The sequence below is a fragment of the Staurois parvus genome, unplaced genomic scaffold, assembly GCF_062004578.1.
Source record: "Staurois parvus isolate SC_StPar_1 unplaced genomic scaffold, SC_StPar_1.0 ptg000048l, whole genome shotgun sequence".
Lineage (NCBI taxonomy): Eukaryota > Metazoa > Chordata > Amphibia > Anura > Ranidae > Staurois > Staurois parvus.
The window spans coordinates 13,550,001-13,567,374 of record NW_028317844.1 but is presented as its reverse complement, the minus strand read 5'-3'; the positions used below and the strand labels follow the sequence as shown (position 1 = coordinate 13,567,374).

At 40.8% G+C, this 17,374-nt stretch overlaps 1 protein-coding gene and 1 pseudogene across 1 annotated transcript in view; one reads left to right on the top strand and one right to left on the bottom strand.

The window, feature by feature from the left end:
* Positions 1 to 17,374, bottom strand: part of SIM1 (SIM bHLH transcription factor 1) — a 118,985-nt gene that overhangs the window by 92,171 nt on the left and 9,440 nt on the right. The window lies entirely within an intron of this gene.
* LOC149470350 (U2 spliceosomal RNA) lies at positions 6,785 to 6,942 on the top strand (annotated as a pseudogene).

The following is a 17,374-nucleotide window of genomic DNA, read 5'->3' as shown; positions in this document are numbered from 1 at the left end:
GTTCCTCCTCCTCTCTGTGTGCTACCATGGGAGGCTGCTTCCTGTAGTGGCACACATGCAGGCTTGATCCCAACCTACGCTGTGTGTATCTAGAAACACACAGTGCGGCTCAGACCCACCCCCTGCTCCCTTGTCACTAAATTTGATAGACAGCAGCAGGAGCAAATGGCTACTGCTGCTCTCACTGGGTCTAGTGGGGAGAGAAAGAGAAAGCAGTGACGCTGCTTTCAGGCACAGCGGTGGATCGAAATCAGGCTCAGGAGGAGCTGATAATAAAAGATTATTTTTTTACCGTAATGAGGGATAGCATTAGGTAAAAAAAAATCCTTCAGCCTTTACAACCACTTTAAAGTCTGATGATTATGCTCTGATGATGGCCAACTTGCTTGAAACAGCTGTGTGCAGTTTGGAATAAATAGCTCTATAATTATAGGCTATTTTCCACACTATAATTAAGGGCTTCTGCAAGTGCAATTGGCCACAAAGAAACATAATGGAATTATTTGCCTTACTCCAACCACTATCCGAAAATAAAATGGTGAATAAGCCCCTTGTTTTTTGTATTGGTGATTGAAATCACTTGAAAATACCTTCTGTTTGAAGAGAGTGCACTAATTAGATTATACTTTACATGAAGTAAATCTACTAAAAATCCTCACAAAATGTAATAAATAGTTTACATCATTCAGTGTTCATGACATCAATGATAGGAAATAGCTGAGGTTTCAATGTACTTCCAGGCAGTATAGTGGCTAAATGGGGAGCCCTTCCACCTGCTAGTACTAGGGATGTTGGTTCAAATCCCAGCCACGGCACCTCCTGCCTGGTTTGCATGCTCTCCCTGTGCTTGCCTGGGTTTCCTCCAGCTACTCCAGTTTCCTTCCACACTCCAAAGACATGCTGGTAGGTTAATAGGATCCTGTCTAAATCAGCCCTAGAATGTGTGTATGCATGTAAGTTAGGGACCTTAGATTGTACGCACCTTGAGGGTTAGGGACTGATGTGAATGTACAATATATATATGTAAAGAGCTGCGTAATTTGACAGCGCTATATAAATACCTGAAATAAATAATCCTATTTATTTACATTTTTAGGGTATTGTGCTCTTTTGAATTTTCAGATTCAAACGTACACACCGGTCACATCAAACTCAACTTTAAAATCGTGCGACTTACAGTGAAGTCGCACGATTTCAAAGTCAGATGACCTGCCGATTTCAGGTGTTATTTGCAAGACATCTGATACAGATGTCTATGCAAATCGCACCAAAAGTAGTGCATGTACTACTTCAGAAATTGGTGCGGCTCCGACCAAGTCAGAACCGCACCGATATGACCGCTCTAATTGCTGACAATAGGCTGCGATTTGGCATACCATTTGCAAGTCGCATGGCATGCAAATTGCATGCTAATGCGCATCCATTGTGACCAGGGTCTTAGAAAATTCCTTTATCTCCCGGCAGAAGTATATCTTTATATCAGATGTCCTGTGATTTTTACCTCTTTTTTCCAAGGAAAAATAGCTGAACTATTGATTAGACCCTACTAAAACACAGTGCTGCTAAAAATACACCAGCTCTAATACATGTGCCAGAAAGACATGTTGCCTCATATTTAACACAAAATAACATAAATAATAAAATAACAACAAATAATAAAATAGTGTGCTTCTAGCTGTGTTAAGGACAATAAAATGGGATGCTTATGTTTATGAGTTTATGCATCTTTCACTAGTCCTCTTATCCTCTTGTTGTTTCCATCACAACATTTACAACAATAACAATTTACCAAAAGTGGAACTTATCTAATGTAAGGAAAACTAGACTCACCTTTTACTGTTATAAAAAAATGTAAAATAATTAATAGCCATCATATTTTACCATTGATTTTTTGATTTTTCTCAAACTCTGATTATACTGCAAAGTATCTGTTATTGATACCATTAATAGTAATTGAAGTGTAACTAAAGGCAAATTTTTTTTTCTTATTTTGGATAGAGTAAGGGGGGGTTATAACCCTTGTCAGTATTTTTTTTTTCCATATGTGTCCCATTGGGGTGATTTCCCTTCACTTCCTGTCTCATAGCCAAAACAGGAAGCGATAGAAAATCCCTTCAAAGTGAGGGAATCTTGATGTGTCACCAGAACTAGTGTTCCCATTGGAAGATTTCCCCTCTATTAGTGTCAACTCATTCCCAAATTTGGGGTTTCTTTTACTTTCACTTACAATTATAATGGTAAACAGGACAAATAGTGAGGGTGAATCAAATGGGGGCACAGAGAGTTGTAAAAACTGAAAGACATTCTAATCCATCTACACACCACAGTTTTTCTTTTAGTTACCCTTTAATAAGTCACCTTTATTTATATTGACTGTAAAAGAAATTCTATCACTCAGTGGAAAGCTGACTGCATGTGCTATTTAGGTGCCAGGACACATTTTGCCTAAATATCTCGTACGATCCTGAAACTGTCAATTCACTATACTGTTTTGAGGTATTTACCGTAAAACACTCAAAATGCTCAGTAAATACTGCATGAAAAGGCATTAAAGTCAGTTCACAAAAGGAAATAAATACCTAAATGCATGCGGTAATTAAGTAGTGGTCCAGGCATGCAGTATTTAAGAAATGTAATAGACAATTTGGAGTAGTTTCTGCCTTTTTGGATCGGTTCACTCAACAGTAATGCATTCAAACCTAAATATGGAAATATGGAAATCATTAGGGTTGATTTCCTTAAAGAATAAGTAAATAATTTTTTTTTCCCTTTTGGATAGATCGGAGGTGGATTAGAACACCTGTCAGGTTTTTATTGCTGTCTGTGACCCTTTTGGGGAGCTTTACCCTCTCTATTTATTCTGTTTTGTTCTGTAAAAGTAAATCCCAAATTTTGGGTTGTCCCCCGAAAAGTAATAAAGGGGACATCTTCCAATGGGAATACAGATGGCAAAAAGTAAAAAAAAAAAAACTGACAGGGGTTCTAATTCTTCCCTACTGTATCCATCCCACTGGATATTGCATGAGATAAATTACCGTTTATTTCGATGAAATACCACATGTCTTATTTTAGTAGCTTTTTTGTGAATTGCAAAAACTTTTAGAAAAATGCTATGGGGTATTTTACCACAAATTGTAAAGAGGACAATCCCGCTTTGTGAATGGAGCCCATTGTGACTTAAAGCAGAGTTCCACCCAAAAGGGAAGCTCTGCTTGTCTGCCTCCTCCCCTTCACTGCTGTCACATTTGGCACATTTTGTAGGGGAGGGGGGTATCTAGTTTTGACAGGTACCCACTCCCACTTCCAGCTCAGTTGCTGCAACCGACTGACCTGAGAGTTCGCCCCCCCCTCCTTTCCCTGAAGCCTTCTGGGACACTCCACAGGTCCCACAAGACTGTGGCCCATTGACAAAGTGCAGCGCACTTTGCACATGCACAGTAGGAAACCAGTTGCAAAGCCTCAAGGCTTCACTGCCGGTTTCCCTTAGTCAAGATGGCAGCACCAGAACTCGATAGCCAATTGAAGAAACGGCTTGGGTGAAGACACTGCTGAATGCCTGAACAGGTAAGTGCACTAATATTAAAAGTCAGCAGCTATAGTATTTGCAGCTGCTGACTTTTAATTTTTTTTTGGGGGGGGACAGTTCTCCTTTTTAGAGTCCCATTTTAGAGCACAACTATCTTTTTACCAACCTTTCCTCTGACTCCCATCCTGATAATCTTTTTCCCCCTTACCTTATGAAGCCAGCAAAACTCCCCTATGTTCCCCTTCCAGGTCCTTTTTCTGCTACTCGGTCCAGTGCAGGGGATTGCTAATTCATTGCTGTAATGGCACCAAGACCAACAGTCCTGTGGAGTCCCCCTGTGATGAAGATGGTCCTCTTCCCTCTCCTGAGAAGACTCCACCACCAGCCATCCCATCCAAGAGAAAGAGTCTCCACTCCATCATGCAGGCAGTAACATGGACACCCAAAGCTCAAGGCTGGAGTGTCATGTGACTGTGGCTTAAGATAAATAATAGAGTACATTTAAATGGGGAGTTTTTTAATACAGCAGTTTACATAGAAGACATTGGGAGGGAGGAGTGGACAGAGAGTGAAATTTATTCCGGAGAGAGGATTTAAAGAAAATCCGCACTCACCAAATTCTTGACTGTCTCTTGCTTCCATACTTTCCAACACACTGACCTATGACAAGCATACAGATCAATAAAGCCAGAATGATGTCAGAACATCTAATCTACTTGTTCTCCAGCAATGACTTTAAGTATAGAAGCCATTGTATAAGCATGGCAGCCAAGAAGTGATAGTTTCAGGAAATGAAGTCAGCAATAGTAGTCTCCATTCTGACTAATGCAGGCCATAGACGGTTCGTTTATCGGCCGATTTTTTGTCCGAAAGAATAATCGGCTGATTTTCGCACTGTTAGTGGGGCAATGGCATCGGACGATTTTCGTGGTTCCTCCTCATTTCGTTTATCGGTCATGCTGGAAAATTCGTGAAAAAAGACCGGTTTTCTAAATCATTGGTGGCAACATCAGTTTACAGAACGATGTTTTGTTTTTCGGATGAAAAATCGGACGATAAACGAACCGTCTATGGCCTGCATAAGTACCTGTTCTTATAAAGCCAAGCTTTCAAAATGTTACAATGATTTCTTAAATGGGGCCTGAGAGTATAGAAATATGGGAACTATCTCTGCTTACCTGTTTTAAAGGAGACTGTCACCCTGGAAACTGCCCCGATATTTATTTAGCAGTTCTTAGGTAACTACGTCTTTAATCCCTTCATGACCAGGGTCAAAACAAACCCTATCGCTCAAACTTTTGACATGTGTTAGTAAAACTGTACATATCATTGCAACTACTTAGTGTATCCAAGTGGATTACGCTTTGTTTTTTTTCAGGACAAATTGGGCTTTCAGTGGGGGTGAAATGTTAAAAGATATCTCCTGATTTTTTTCATTTTCAAAGTAAAACTGGCCAAAAATAGTAAAAAAAATAAATATATATATTTTAAAATTAGCTGTATATTGTTATGCGATTACTATATGCCAGCACAAAAAAAACCTGCAAAATAAATTATTTGACTCCTGACAATCGCGGAGATACCATATATGTGTGTGTTATTTGTTCTTTGTGCTCTTGTAGGGCCAAGAAACAATAGTACATGTTTGGTTTGTTTGTTTTTTGTCCTACCTAAACACACTGACACTGACACTAAATATAAAATCTTTCTTTTCTTACCTAAAACATACTGACACTAACACTGAAACTAAATGACACTGAATGTCACTTGTATTGTCACTAACTCACAGGCACTAACTGACACTTATACTGAGACTACCTGACAAAATAATAACAAAATATATATTTTGTTTTTAATTATCTGTATATTGTTATACCATTACCATATACCACCACCAAAAAAACCTGCAAAATAAATTATTTGACTCCTGACGATCATGGAGATACCATATATGTTTGTGTGCTTTGTTATTTGTGCTCTTATAGGGCCAAGAAACAATAGTACATGTTTGGTTTGTTTGTTTTTTGTCCTACCTAAACACACTGACACTGACACTACATATAAAATCTTTCTTTCCTCACCTAAAATACACTGACGCTAACACTGAAACTAAATGACACTGAATGTCACTTATACTGCCACTAACTTATATGTACACTGTCACTAACTCTAACTGGAACTAGCAGTAACTGATACACTCGGGTTGATTCACTAAAACCAGAGAGTGCAAAATCAACTCTGTGTAGAAATCAGCTTCCAGGCTTTATTGTGAAAGCTTAACTCAAGCTGAAGTTAGAAGCTGATTGGTTAGCATCCATAGCTGCATCAGAATCTGAGTACACCAGTTTTAGTAAATCTCCCCCACTAACACTAACATTGCACCTACACTGACACTACCACTCACTACAATAGACCAAGCCCTGAACTAGTTCATATTTATTTATAACAGGCAGATATTATTTATTTATTTATTTATTTATGTATTTATCTTGCAGACATGTCCTATAGCGGAGGAAAAGATACAATGTATCTTCTCCTCCTTGCTAGAGGGAAAGTGTTTTGTTAATCCTCTTCATAGATGAAAAACAGAGGGGCGGGCTACAAATTGAATGATCACTGTGAGAGCCAATCAGAGGCTATCACAGTGATCCTGTGATCTGAATCTAGTTCCCCTGAGTCCTGATCATTAGTTAGAGACCCAGGGCTGTCACTAACGATCAAACCCACTCCCAGCACAAACATAAGAACACATATATGTGGAGCCCAAGAGCTCACTTTCTGGACACAGCATATACGTGTTACGAGGTCGTAAAGGGGTTAAAATATTACTTTTTTTTTACATTAAGGGGAAAGCAAGATAGAAAGGTTGCCAAACTTGCAAGTAAAATTTAGGCCTACTGTAAACTATCTAGGCTATTGGTAAAATAACAGACTTGCCATAATTAATTAATTGCTAATCTTGCTGTACTTTCCTCTACATATCCTGAAATTGTATGTGTGTGCAACATGTATGGCTAGCTTGTGTTTCGTAAACATCTACCCATTGTAGAAAGTGCCAGGACCCACCACATTGTATTGGGTTTTATGGCCAACAGCTTCTCTATGATGAAGTTCATCAGACAAAAGATTTTCAACAAGCTGGGAAATCTCTGTGAGCAAAAACAACCTTCACCAGAGTAACTCTAAACAATCAGATCCTCATCCAACTGTATTATAAGATTGTGGGCACATCCACAAATCAACTACAGCTACAAATTTATATATTTCGTGGCCCTTTGGCTAAGATCAAGTGTAGTATCTGTTCTTATCAGTATCCAGTAGGAGTGCTCCGCCATCATTCTTGCCTTCTGGCGAGGATGACTGGCTGTATACTACCTCTGCTGGTATGATGGGGCCTCTGAAGGTTAGTACCAGCTGGAAGAGAAACCGAGGCGCCCACTGGCTGTTGGGGCCAGGAGTAATTCCCCCGGGAAAACTGGAGGTGCCCAGTTCCTCTTGATTTGAATGGATCTACCTTGTCTGGCCAGGGGCTGGGGAGACAGAGAATCTGCAATGCAGTGCCCCCTGAGAGTGGTCGCCTCAGGGGTGCTCTTAGTAGCACATGGGGGTGGGAATCCACGTGTGAAAAGTGTACATGGTCATTGTTCCAAACACTTTTTCTGCACTGCGTCTTTTAGGGCTAGGCCTTTTGGCTAAGTCCAGGGCAATTTTTTTTTGCTACGGGCCTCAGGGCCTAGTCAGTGCACAATTGCATGGCCACTTATTTATTTCTCTCCCACTGTTTTGTCACTTTTCACTAATGTGTGTTTTTTTTCTCACTAAGATGGAGGGTGTGGGTCCTCAGGCCTGCCCGGAAGTCTAGGGGGAGGATGGTCTCTCTCTCTCGCGCGCGCATGGCTAGGTGGGCCATGTTGGAAACTCGTTGTCCTGTCAGGAGCCTTGCGCCCTGGGGGATCACAGTAGAGGTCCTACGCCTTTGAGGGGGGTGGACAAAAGCACTCCCCTAAGTGCACTTTTTGTGTTTGTGTTTTGCACTTACACGTTTTTTGTTCACTTACAGGTTTTTGCTTTTCGCACCTCCACTGATAAAAAAAAAAAACTACAAATAGTGATTGGGTAGTACCAGTACCAGCAATTCTGGACAGGCTGGACCAGTACATTAGTTGTTGATGCCCAGAATCCCATCACAATACATTTGGGCACTGAAAATAAACAACAGTTGTACTGGTGCCCCTGTCTCCTATCTCTAACATTTACGTTGTCCCTCTCTCTAATCTTAACACCAAAGCTGGTCATACACTGGTAGATTTTCACATGAACATAGTTTGCGATAACACTGTCTATCAGTACAATTGCCATTTTGGCAATAAAATACTTGGTTTCACCTTATCCTCATGATTTGATGCATATCAATGCTGCTAATCTCCTGCAGCCTCTTTACAACAACCTAATGTATACATGTATGTACTTCAGTGATGGCTGAGTGGCATTTTCAGAGTCGCTCCCAATGTTGACCACAGTAGACCATGCTTGTGTAATGTGTGCAGAAGCAACTCTTTGTAGTCTCTACTGGATCCTCATGTGACAAGGTGAGCAGGCAGGAGCACAACTGGGAGATAGGAACAGGGTGTTGTTACCCTATAAAAAGGAAGTGCCTGAACAAAGACTTTAATGGCAGGATTACAAGATATTCAAAGTGATATTAAACCCTCAGCTTTATAGGCACTTTTAGTATCTGATTTAATCACTTTCTGAGTATGCAGCTTCTCCATCTTTTAACCACTTGCCTACAGGACACTTATACCCCCTCGTGCCCAGGCCAATTTTCAGCTTTCAGCGCTGTTGCACTTTGAATGACAATTGCGCGGTCATGGAACACTGTACCCATATGAAATTGTTATAATTTTCTTCACACAAATAGAGCTTTCTTTTGGTGGTATTTAATCACCAATGGTTTTTTTTTTTATTTTTTGCACTATAAACAAAAAAGCAAAAAATTTGAAAAATTTAATTTTGCAAACAGGTAATTTTTCTCCTTCACTGATGTGCGTTGATGAGGCTGCACTGATAGGCAGCACTGATGGGCACTGATGAGGTGGCACGGATAGGCAGCACTGATGGACACTGATAGGCTGCACTGAGGAGGTGGCACTGATGAGGCAGCACTGGTGGGCATTGATGAGGAGGCACTGATGATGCTGTAATGATATGCAACAGTGATGGTCACTGATAGGCGGCACTGATGGGCACTGATAGGCAGCACTGATGGGCACTGATGGGTGACACTGATGAGTGGCACTGACTGATGGCACTGACTGGTGCCACTAACTGGTGGCACTGATGGGCGCAACTGCTGGATAGCACTGATGGATGGCACTGCTGGGTTGCACTGCTGGGTGCAACTGCTGGGAAGCACTGATGGGTGGCACTACTGGGGGGCACTTATGGGTGGCACTGCTGGGCACTGGTAGGAGGCACTGTTGGGCACTGGTGGGTAGCACTGCTGGGCACAGGTGGGCGGCACTGCTGGCCAGCACTGCAGGGCACTGATGATCAGTGTCCTGATCATCAGTGCCGATCTGCTCTGTGACAGCTGCTGGTTATGGTCCATAGGACACAGCGATCGTGGAGATCGCCGGGTCCACACCCCTAGGGGCGCAGAGGAGGGCGCGTTTTGGAAGGACATTATATGAGGCCTTCCCAGAACTGGGTAACCGCGCTGTAGCCGTCATTCGGCTATAGCACGGTTACCAAGTGGTTAATTCTGACCACTGCCAGAGGTTTTCTGTTTCAGTGTGACTGCTTTCTCCTGCAGCATCCTATGGAGCCACCGTTGCATGCAGGGACTAGAGTTCTGTCTCCAAACACTGTGTGCATCATTAGAAACACACAGCCCCATAGCCTAGGATAGCAAGACACTCCCCTGCTCCTATCTTTTCAACCTAACTGCTTGACTCCAGACTGCATTATCCACTGTTATCTGTTTCCTGTGAAGACTTGAAGTCCAGAAATGTCAGCCTCCATATATTTCCGCAGTATAGATTTACTTTTATCCTCACCATCATATTGGGAGTTGATTTACTTTAATCCTTACCATCATATTGAGAGTAGGCCAATAAAAAATATTTTACTATGTAAATATTTGGTTAATGCTTGTTATATTGGGCCAGTACCGCCATACTGATTCATACCAGGCCTGCCCAAATATGTATCAGCCCCACAATTTCAGTGCCTAAAGCTAGTCACCTAGGCTTGGAAATGGCCAAGTGGTCTAGACATACCGAACAGAAACTACGCATGTAGTAATACATCTGATTATAGTTTTCTGGTATTGCATGAACATACTTTATCTCATTGGAAGAACATCAACTGGGGTAAATAATTATTTAAAATGGCAATGCTGAATTTTGTATTATCTGAAAGCTTACAGATAAGGCAAACAGAAATATGTGAAGTTGTTCTTTTTGTAATTTTGAAATCTCATCTTCAATGAGCCATGCCACCAATGTGGATGTTTATGTAGGAATATGCAATTATGAAGTACTGACACCTCTGGCAGGCACAGGTCCTGACTGTGGGAAGCCACGCCACTCAGGGACAGTGGCAGTGTTTACCTCCAATTAAACTGTGCCCCTTTCGGACCAGTGGGGATTCACTATGACAGGCAGTGCAGCCGATCACTGCTGTCGCAAATGTAAGGAAAAACCCAGGAAAGAAGAAGTTACACTACTCTATTCCTTTACATGTGTCAGACACAAGGCCAACGGCTGAATCTGGCCCGCAGGCCATTTCATGTGGCCCTTGCACCTCTCCTGCATCGGCAGCACCCCCTCATCTCATCTCCTCCCGCACCTTGCTGAAGTGGGCAGCAGAGAGTATAGAACTCTTCCTACAGATCCTGTACATCTCTGTGCACCCACAGCACCCCCTCTTCTCTGCCTCCCCTGGTCTCAGCATTCAGCAGACTCCAGAAGGTGATCCAGCCCTCCTCTGGTCCCTCTTCAGACCCTGCACTTTTTGCTTCTTAGCTCTTCCTCAGATGACGGGGGTGTACTGTGATGTTAGATGAGGTGCAAGGAACTCTTGACTTCTGATGATGGGGGGGGGCAATTTTTAAACATATTGCACAATGGTTTTACACTTGCATATCTGCTTGTCATTATTTTTTACTAGAATTCTACTTTCACAGTTGGTTATCACATAAATTAATACTAAAACCAATAATATTCAAATGCAGAGACAATGATTTTATATGACAAAGAGTAGAAACATTTACATAATCTTACAGACACAACTGGCCCTTTGAGGGCAACCATAATGCTGATGATGTAGCCCATGATAAAATTGAGTTTGACACCCCTGATCTAAACAAAGCCCAGCATAGGAAGTGAGTAATGTAAGTGTTTCTCTGCCATACTGTTTGTTTCTGCTAGTGCATGCCATATCCCATGCTGCATGTTCCCATTTCCATGCGCCTCATTCCATATGCCATGCTGTATATTCTCTATTCCACACCACCTTATTCCATATGTGATGCTGTGCGTTCCCCATTCCACACCACCTAGTCCATAAGTCATGCTGTACACTCTCTATTCCACACCATCTTAATGTCATGCTATATATTCCCTATTCCACACCGTCTTATTCCAAATGTCATGCTGTACATGCCCTATTCCACACTGCCTTATTCCAAATGTCATGCTGTACATTCCCTATTCCACACTGCTCTATTCTAAATGTCATGCTATATATTCCCTATTCCACACCGTCTTATTCCAAATGTCATGCTGTACATGCCCTATTCCACACTGCCTTATTCCAAATGTCATGCTGTACATTCCCTATTCCACACTGCTCTATTCTAAATGTCATGCTGTACATTCCCTATTCCACACTGCCTTATTCCAAATGTCATGCTGTACATTCCCTATTCCACACTGCTCTATTCTAAATGTCATGCTGTACATTCCCTATTCCACACTGCCTTATTCCAAATGTCATGCTGTACATTCCCTATTCCACACTGCTCTATTCTAAATGTCATGCTGTACATTCCCTATTCCACACTGCCTTATTCCAAATGTCATGCTGTACATTCCCTATTCCACACTGCTCTATTCTAAATGTCATGCTGTACATTCCCTATTCCACACTGCTCTATTCTAAATGTCATGCTGTACATTCCCTATTCCACACTGCTCTATTCTAAATGTCATTCTGTACATTCCCTATTCCACATTGCCTTATTCCAAATGCCATTCTGTTCATATCCTATTCCACACCTCCTCATTCCACATGCCATGCTGCACATTCCCTATTCTGTACCATTTCATTCCATATACCATGCTGTATGTTCCCTGTTCCACACCACCTCATTCAGTATTGTTGCTACTGGGGGATTTATTGTTGCTGCTGGGGGAGATATTTTTGCTACTGGGTGATTTAATTTTGCAGCTGGGTGGTTTATTGTTGTTCTGAGCGGATTTATTATTGCTTCTTGCCATCTTATTGCTGCTGGCAGGGGAATCTATTATTGCTGAGGGGGAATCTATTGCTGCAGCTGAACAATTTTTTCTTTAAAAGTGGGTGGTGCTGGGAGGTAGGGGTGTGGGGAAGGTGGTTTCCTGTACCTATTTTCTGAGAATAAAGCCCTGACTATTAGTAAATTAAACAACAACCTTAAAGTGAATCTGTCACAAATAAGCATGTATGAACATGAAAAAGTTCACTAACTGGACACAACTCTGGACATGACTCTGAATCCCCAAGTGTCTGCTTTATTGTTATAACATAATCGAAATATTGCTCTATGTACAGCAATGTTTAATAATTATCTACAGGATGAGGAGCTCCTACTCCTCTGTAGTTTAAATTTCTACACAGCTTTTTTTTTTTTTTTAAAAAGTGTTGGAAATCATACAGTATCATGAATGTATAAAGTAAACCTAATTTTCTGCTTGGACTCATGGTTCTCTACCAAACCTAAAGTGAAAAGTCGATGATAAAACCTTTGACAGCTTATCACAGTGAAGTCCCTAGTGAGGTGTTTAACAAATGGAGATAAGTTGGGAAGGAACTAAAGGGATTTCTTTTTGTGACTCACTGCAGTTGAAGGCATGTGGGTTGCTGCGGTGTGCTATGTAAAAATGCAATGCACCACAACACAAAAGGGATTATTTACTAAAGCTGCATGGCGCAAAATTTGGTCCAGCTCTGGCATAGAAACCAATCAGCTTCCAGGTTTTATTGTAAAAACTTAATTGAACAAGCTGAAGTTAGAAGCTGATTGGCTACTATGTACAGCTGCACCAGATTCTGAGTGCAGCCGTTTTAGTAAATCTCCCCAAAAATATAGCATTAACCTCCCTAGCGGTATTCCCGAGTGTAGCTCGGGGTAAAATGTCAGTACCAAAAGCGGTAACCCCGAGCTACACTCGGGCTTACCATGCGGCGCTGCATAGGGATTCCCTGCAGAGCTTACCTTGTCCTTCGCTTCCGCGATGTGTCCCCTGCAGCATCCCCGGCCATCTCCTCCGGCCGATGCCGGCATCCGGCTTCTGTGTTATGGTCCCTGTGTCGTTGGGACGTACGGGCGGCGGCGGGAAATTTAAAAATTTTAAAAAAATTTAATTTTTTTCCAAACATTTCACATACATTTTGTCCCTAGTGCTTTGTCCTGTGCCCTACCTGCATTTTTACTGTTCTTTCTGCCTGGAAACTGAGAAAAGTCCATGGCGTCCAAAAAGTGTCCCTTTAGGTCAAAAGTGTTTTTAGACCAGCTAGAGAACAGCGATAGTAAATTAGAACCACTTGCAGAACTGAGTGATAATGATTCGTGTGGAAATTCATCATCAGACACTGAAAACGATTTTGCGACTTTGCTCAGCAATGTGCAAACTTGGCGCTCTATTTCAAATTTCAGTGTTTTCGGTTTGATTATATTATTGAATTAAATGTATTATTATTATATTATTATTTTTTATGATTATTTATTAAATTATAATGTATGATTTCGTGTTTCAAATTTTATCATCCCCGGGATGTTTAATAGACTCTTGTTCGGACAGATTTCAGTGAGTTATTCCTAAAAATTACAGCCTACAATAAAAAATATTTCCATGCAAAATAATGGTACCGCTTTCAGCACCATAAATCTGAAATAATCATACTGCTAGGGAGGTTAAGGTGTGAACATGGTGTATAGAACACAATTGCTTTCTATGTATCCTTGCATTGAGGATGTGTTGATCTATGCAGATTAGTGAAGCCCATTGGACATGGTGTGAACTACTTCATTTTATGGATGCAGATGTTATTATAAGGGTGTTTGCTATTGCTGCTAATTGCAGCATATGACCCTGATAATTCAGCCAATTAAACAGGCTGAAACTTTTCTCCAACAATGGTAAAATATGACCATAATATGTACAGATAAGATTAAAGGTTGCCTAACATGTGAAAGATATGCTTTATCATTACAGGTACTTATATAGCGCTGTCAATTTATGCAGCACTTTATACATATATACATATATATATATATATATATATATATAGTACATTCACATCAGTCCCTAACCCTCAAGGGGCAAACAATCTAGGGTCCCTAACTTACATTCATACATACACATACTAGGGCCAATTTAGGCAGGAGCCAATTAACCTACCAGCATATCTTTGGAGTGCAGGAGGAGACTTGAGTACCCAGAGTAAATCCACACAGGGAGAACATGCAAACTCCAGGCAGGTGGTGCTGTGGTTGGGATTTGAACCAACGACACTAATAATGCCAGGTGGAAGTGCTTAGCCACTGTGCTGCCCCAGGCTTTGTTCCAATAGTTATATTTATGAAAAGCCCTGAAGTCTTTAAACTCCAATTTAATTGCAGTGATAAGGTATTCTAAGAGGTAACATATCATTTTAATCTATGTAGAGCATTTCCAAACTGCTGCATTCAGGAGATCACAGCACATTAGATGTAATTGCACAGATCAGATACATAATGGTTCAAAATATTACTTCCAGTTGGCATATGGTGTACATGTTCAGTAAACCACACTGAAGCTCTGGTATTTGAATAAGCCCCTTAATAGACTGTTACTGAGTAGGGTGTTGGAAGCCATCAATAGTTGACTGAGCTGGTAAAAAGCCTATGTCATGAAGTATCATCTTGTATAAGAATCAAAGTTCCTTCCCCTCAGCCACCATCTGCCATGAAAGCTGGAAACTCCTTGGTGTTGTGAGGGAATAGCTTCTTTTCTTAGAGAAAACACATTGATATAGAATGTATGCATCTGGCATTCATAAAATATGTAACAATAGACAATTATCTACCAGCATGTTTCTGGTTGGACTGTAAACATTGAGAGAGAGGATGGTGGTTCTAATCAATACAGACAGTTGTCTTTAATTCATTTTTATTTAACGCAAACGCACCTTGCTATAAAGTATCCAAGCATTAAGTTGATTTACCTACCTTACTTATATAAGACCAATTTACTTTGGCTTTCTAATAATACTATACTGCATTATTGGAATGTTTAAGACCCTTGTTTTTTCATTTGTTGCTGTCTATGTCCTGTTGGGAAGATTTCCCTTCACTTGGGTGTCCTTTTATCATGCAGTGGTAAATGACTGCTACTTGGTTCTCTGGCATTGTCAGAGGATCAGTTCTCCTCTGAATGCCTTTTTATGCAGTGGTGTAGATCACTTCTCTGAATGAGGAGAGAAGCGATCTACAAACGCTTTGAACACTAGAAAACGGCTGCTGTTACTACAGTATAATCTTGCGAGATTACAGTAAGAGATCAGTCAAACACAGTTTACTTAACAGCAGTAAATTACTACTGCTTTGTTTGCAGTTCCCCCGATTCTCCACCTCTGGGCTGGAGAATCTGGAGGGAGAACACAGATCGCCAGTGAAGGGCTGACATCGCTCTTTCATATACCTGCCATCTGTGTGCTGAGATGATCAGCGGAGAACATGTTCTCCACTGATCATCTCTGTTTCCTAAACCACTAATGATCTGAGATCAGCAACGATCCTTAGGATCGCCGCTGATCTCTGTGTCATAAAAGGACACCTTGGTGTACTCGAGACAAAATAAGAGGTAAGTGGTGATCTCTCCAAAGTTTCCTTCTAACGCTCCATGCACACTGGGCTTTAAAAAAATGCCAGTTCCCTTGGCAGAAAAAAAACACTGATATAGAGCATTTTTGTACACAGTTTAGGTGAGTTTAGGACAGTTTAGCATTATTTTCTGCCATAAAGCTCCAATCAAAAACATAAACCAGAAGGGTTTTTTTCCTTCCTATAATCATTGAGCTTAAAATATGCCTCTAATCGTCCTAATGTGCATGGACCCATATGATAACACTGAGCTGCTTCTACATGCAAAACATAAAACTCCCATTGAAGCAGCGATTTTTAAGCTGTGTGCATGGAGCCTAACTAAGATGTCACCAGAACAGATGTTTCTGTTGGAAGAATTATCTTCAACTTTTGTTTGGATAACAGCTGTAAAATTTTGAATTTCCCAAATTTTCTGTCCTATTGACTATGGCCACCAGGACAAATAGAGAAGGTGAATCTACCTAACGGGAACTTGACAATGATGAAAACTTGACAGAGATTTTAATCCTTGCCTACTCTATCCAAAATTTTGTGTTGACTATACATACATTAGTACAAACTGGTCAAATGTTGTTACATCTTCAAACTTGACTTAGTTATCAAAACAGGAGAAGAAAACAAAAATAAGCATGTTATGAACAGCATCCAGTTGGGCTGTAGCTTCCATTCTCTTAGCTGATTATGGAAAATAAATATGGAATACTATTGGTGGATATGAATTATATTTATCTCTAGGTTTTTTTAGTCAGAGTGCCTTCTGGTTTCTTCATGGGTGCCTTGGCAAAATGCATACAAATTGCCCCAGACTGCCCAAAAATTGTCCCTAGGTCCACAAGTGGACCAAGAATGCCTTTTTATTACACAAAGCCACATGTTTTAATTGGGCAGCATTACAATAGGCTGTCAGTGTTCTGACAACCAATGACATCATTGGTTGATAAGGAGCATGTTGGGTTCTCCTTGTTTGCTCCTCCTCTGCCCCTCTCTATGAGCATTGGGGTCACCTTAGCTGAGTAAGGGAGAAAAACTGAGGGAGAAGAGAAATGCTGGAATACTAGTCAGTACCAGTGTGCAAAGGTGTATTTGCTTTATAAGAATAAATCCCTCTAATGTTGGGTGAGTGTCCTATGTGTGTGAATGTTGCTGTGTTATGCAAAACTATTCAGTGCGTTTTTACATTTTAGAAATGAGTGTCTCGAGAATGCGCAGAATTTTAAAGCTTGCCGCAATGAAAAAAGGGCTACAAATACTGCTTTAATTTATGCACCTCACCCATGCCCCCAGTGGTAGTTCCAAAAGTTATACATTATAGTTCTGGGGGGGCTGTTCTGTAAAAAAAAATAGTTGCTGCATAATTTATTGTAATTTGGGATGATAGCTATAATAATAAATAAAAAATAACGATTAGCACCAATACTTTTGCTGTTATTATAGTGCCACTACTATTACAGCTAATATTAATAACAGCAATAAGTCCATAATCCATGAACCAGAGCAAGGTAGACAACAGACAGGAAAGTGGCCTTTATTAAACAGATAATTGGTAGATAACATCATTCCACCTTATTCTGATCTCTAAACTGCCACCAATTCTAAGGAAACTTCACGTGAACCAGGGGAGTGCACCATTTAAAGTGATGAATGATGATCCGGAAAGATAAGTCATCCTCTCATTTCCAGGTACATGACAGGTCTGCGGGCAGTTGTCCCTTTCT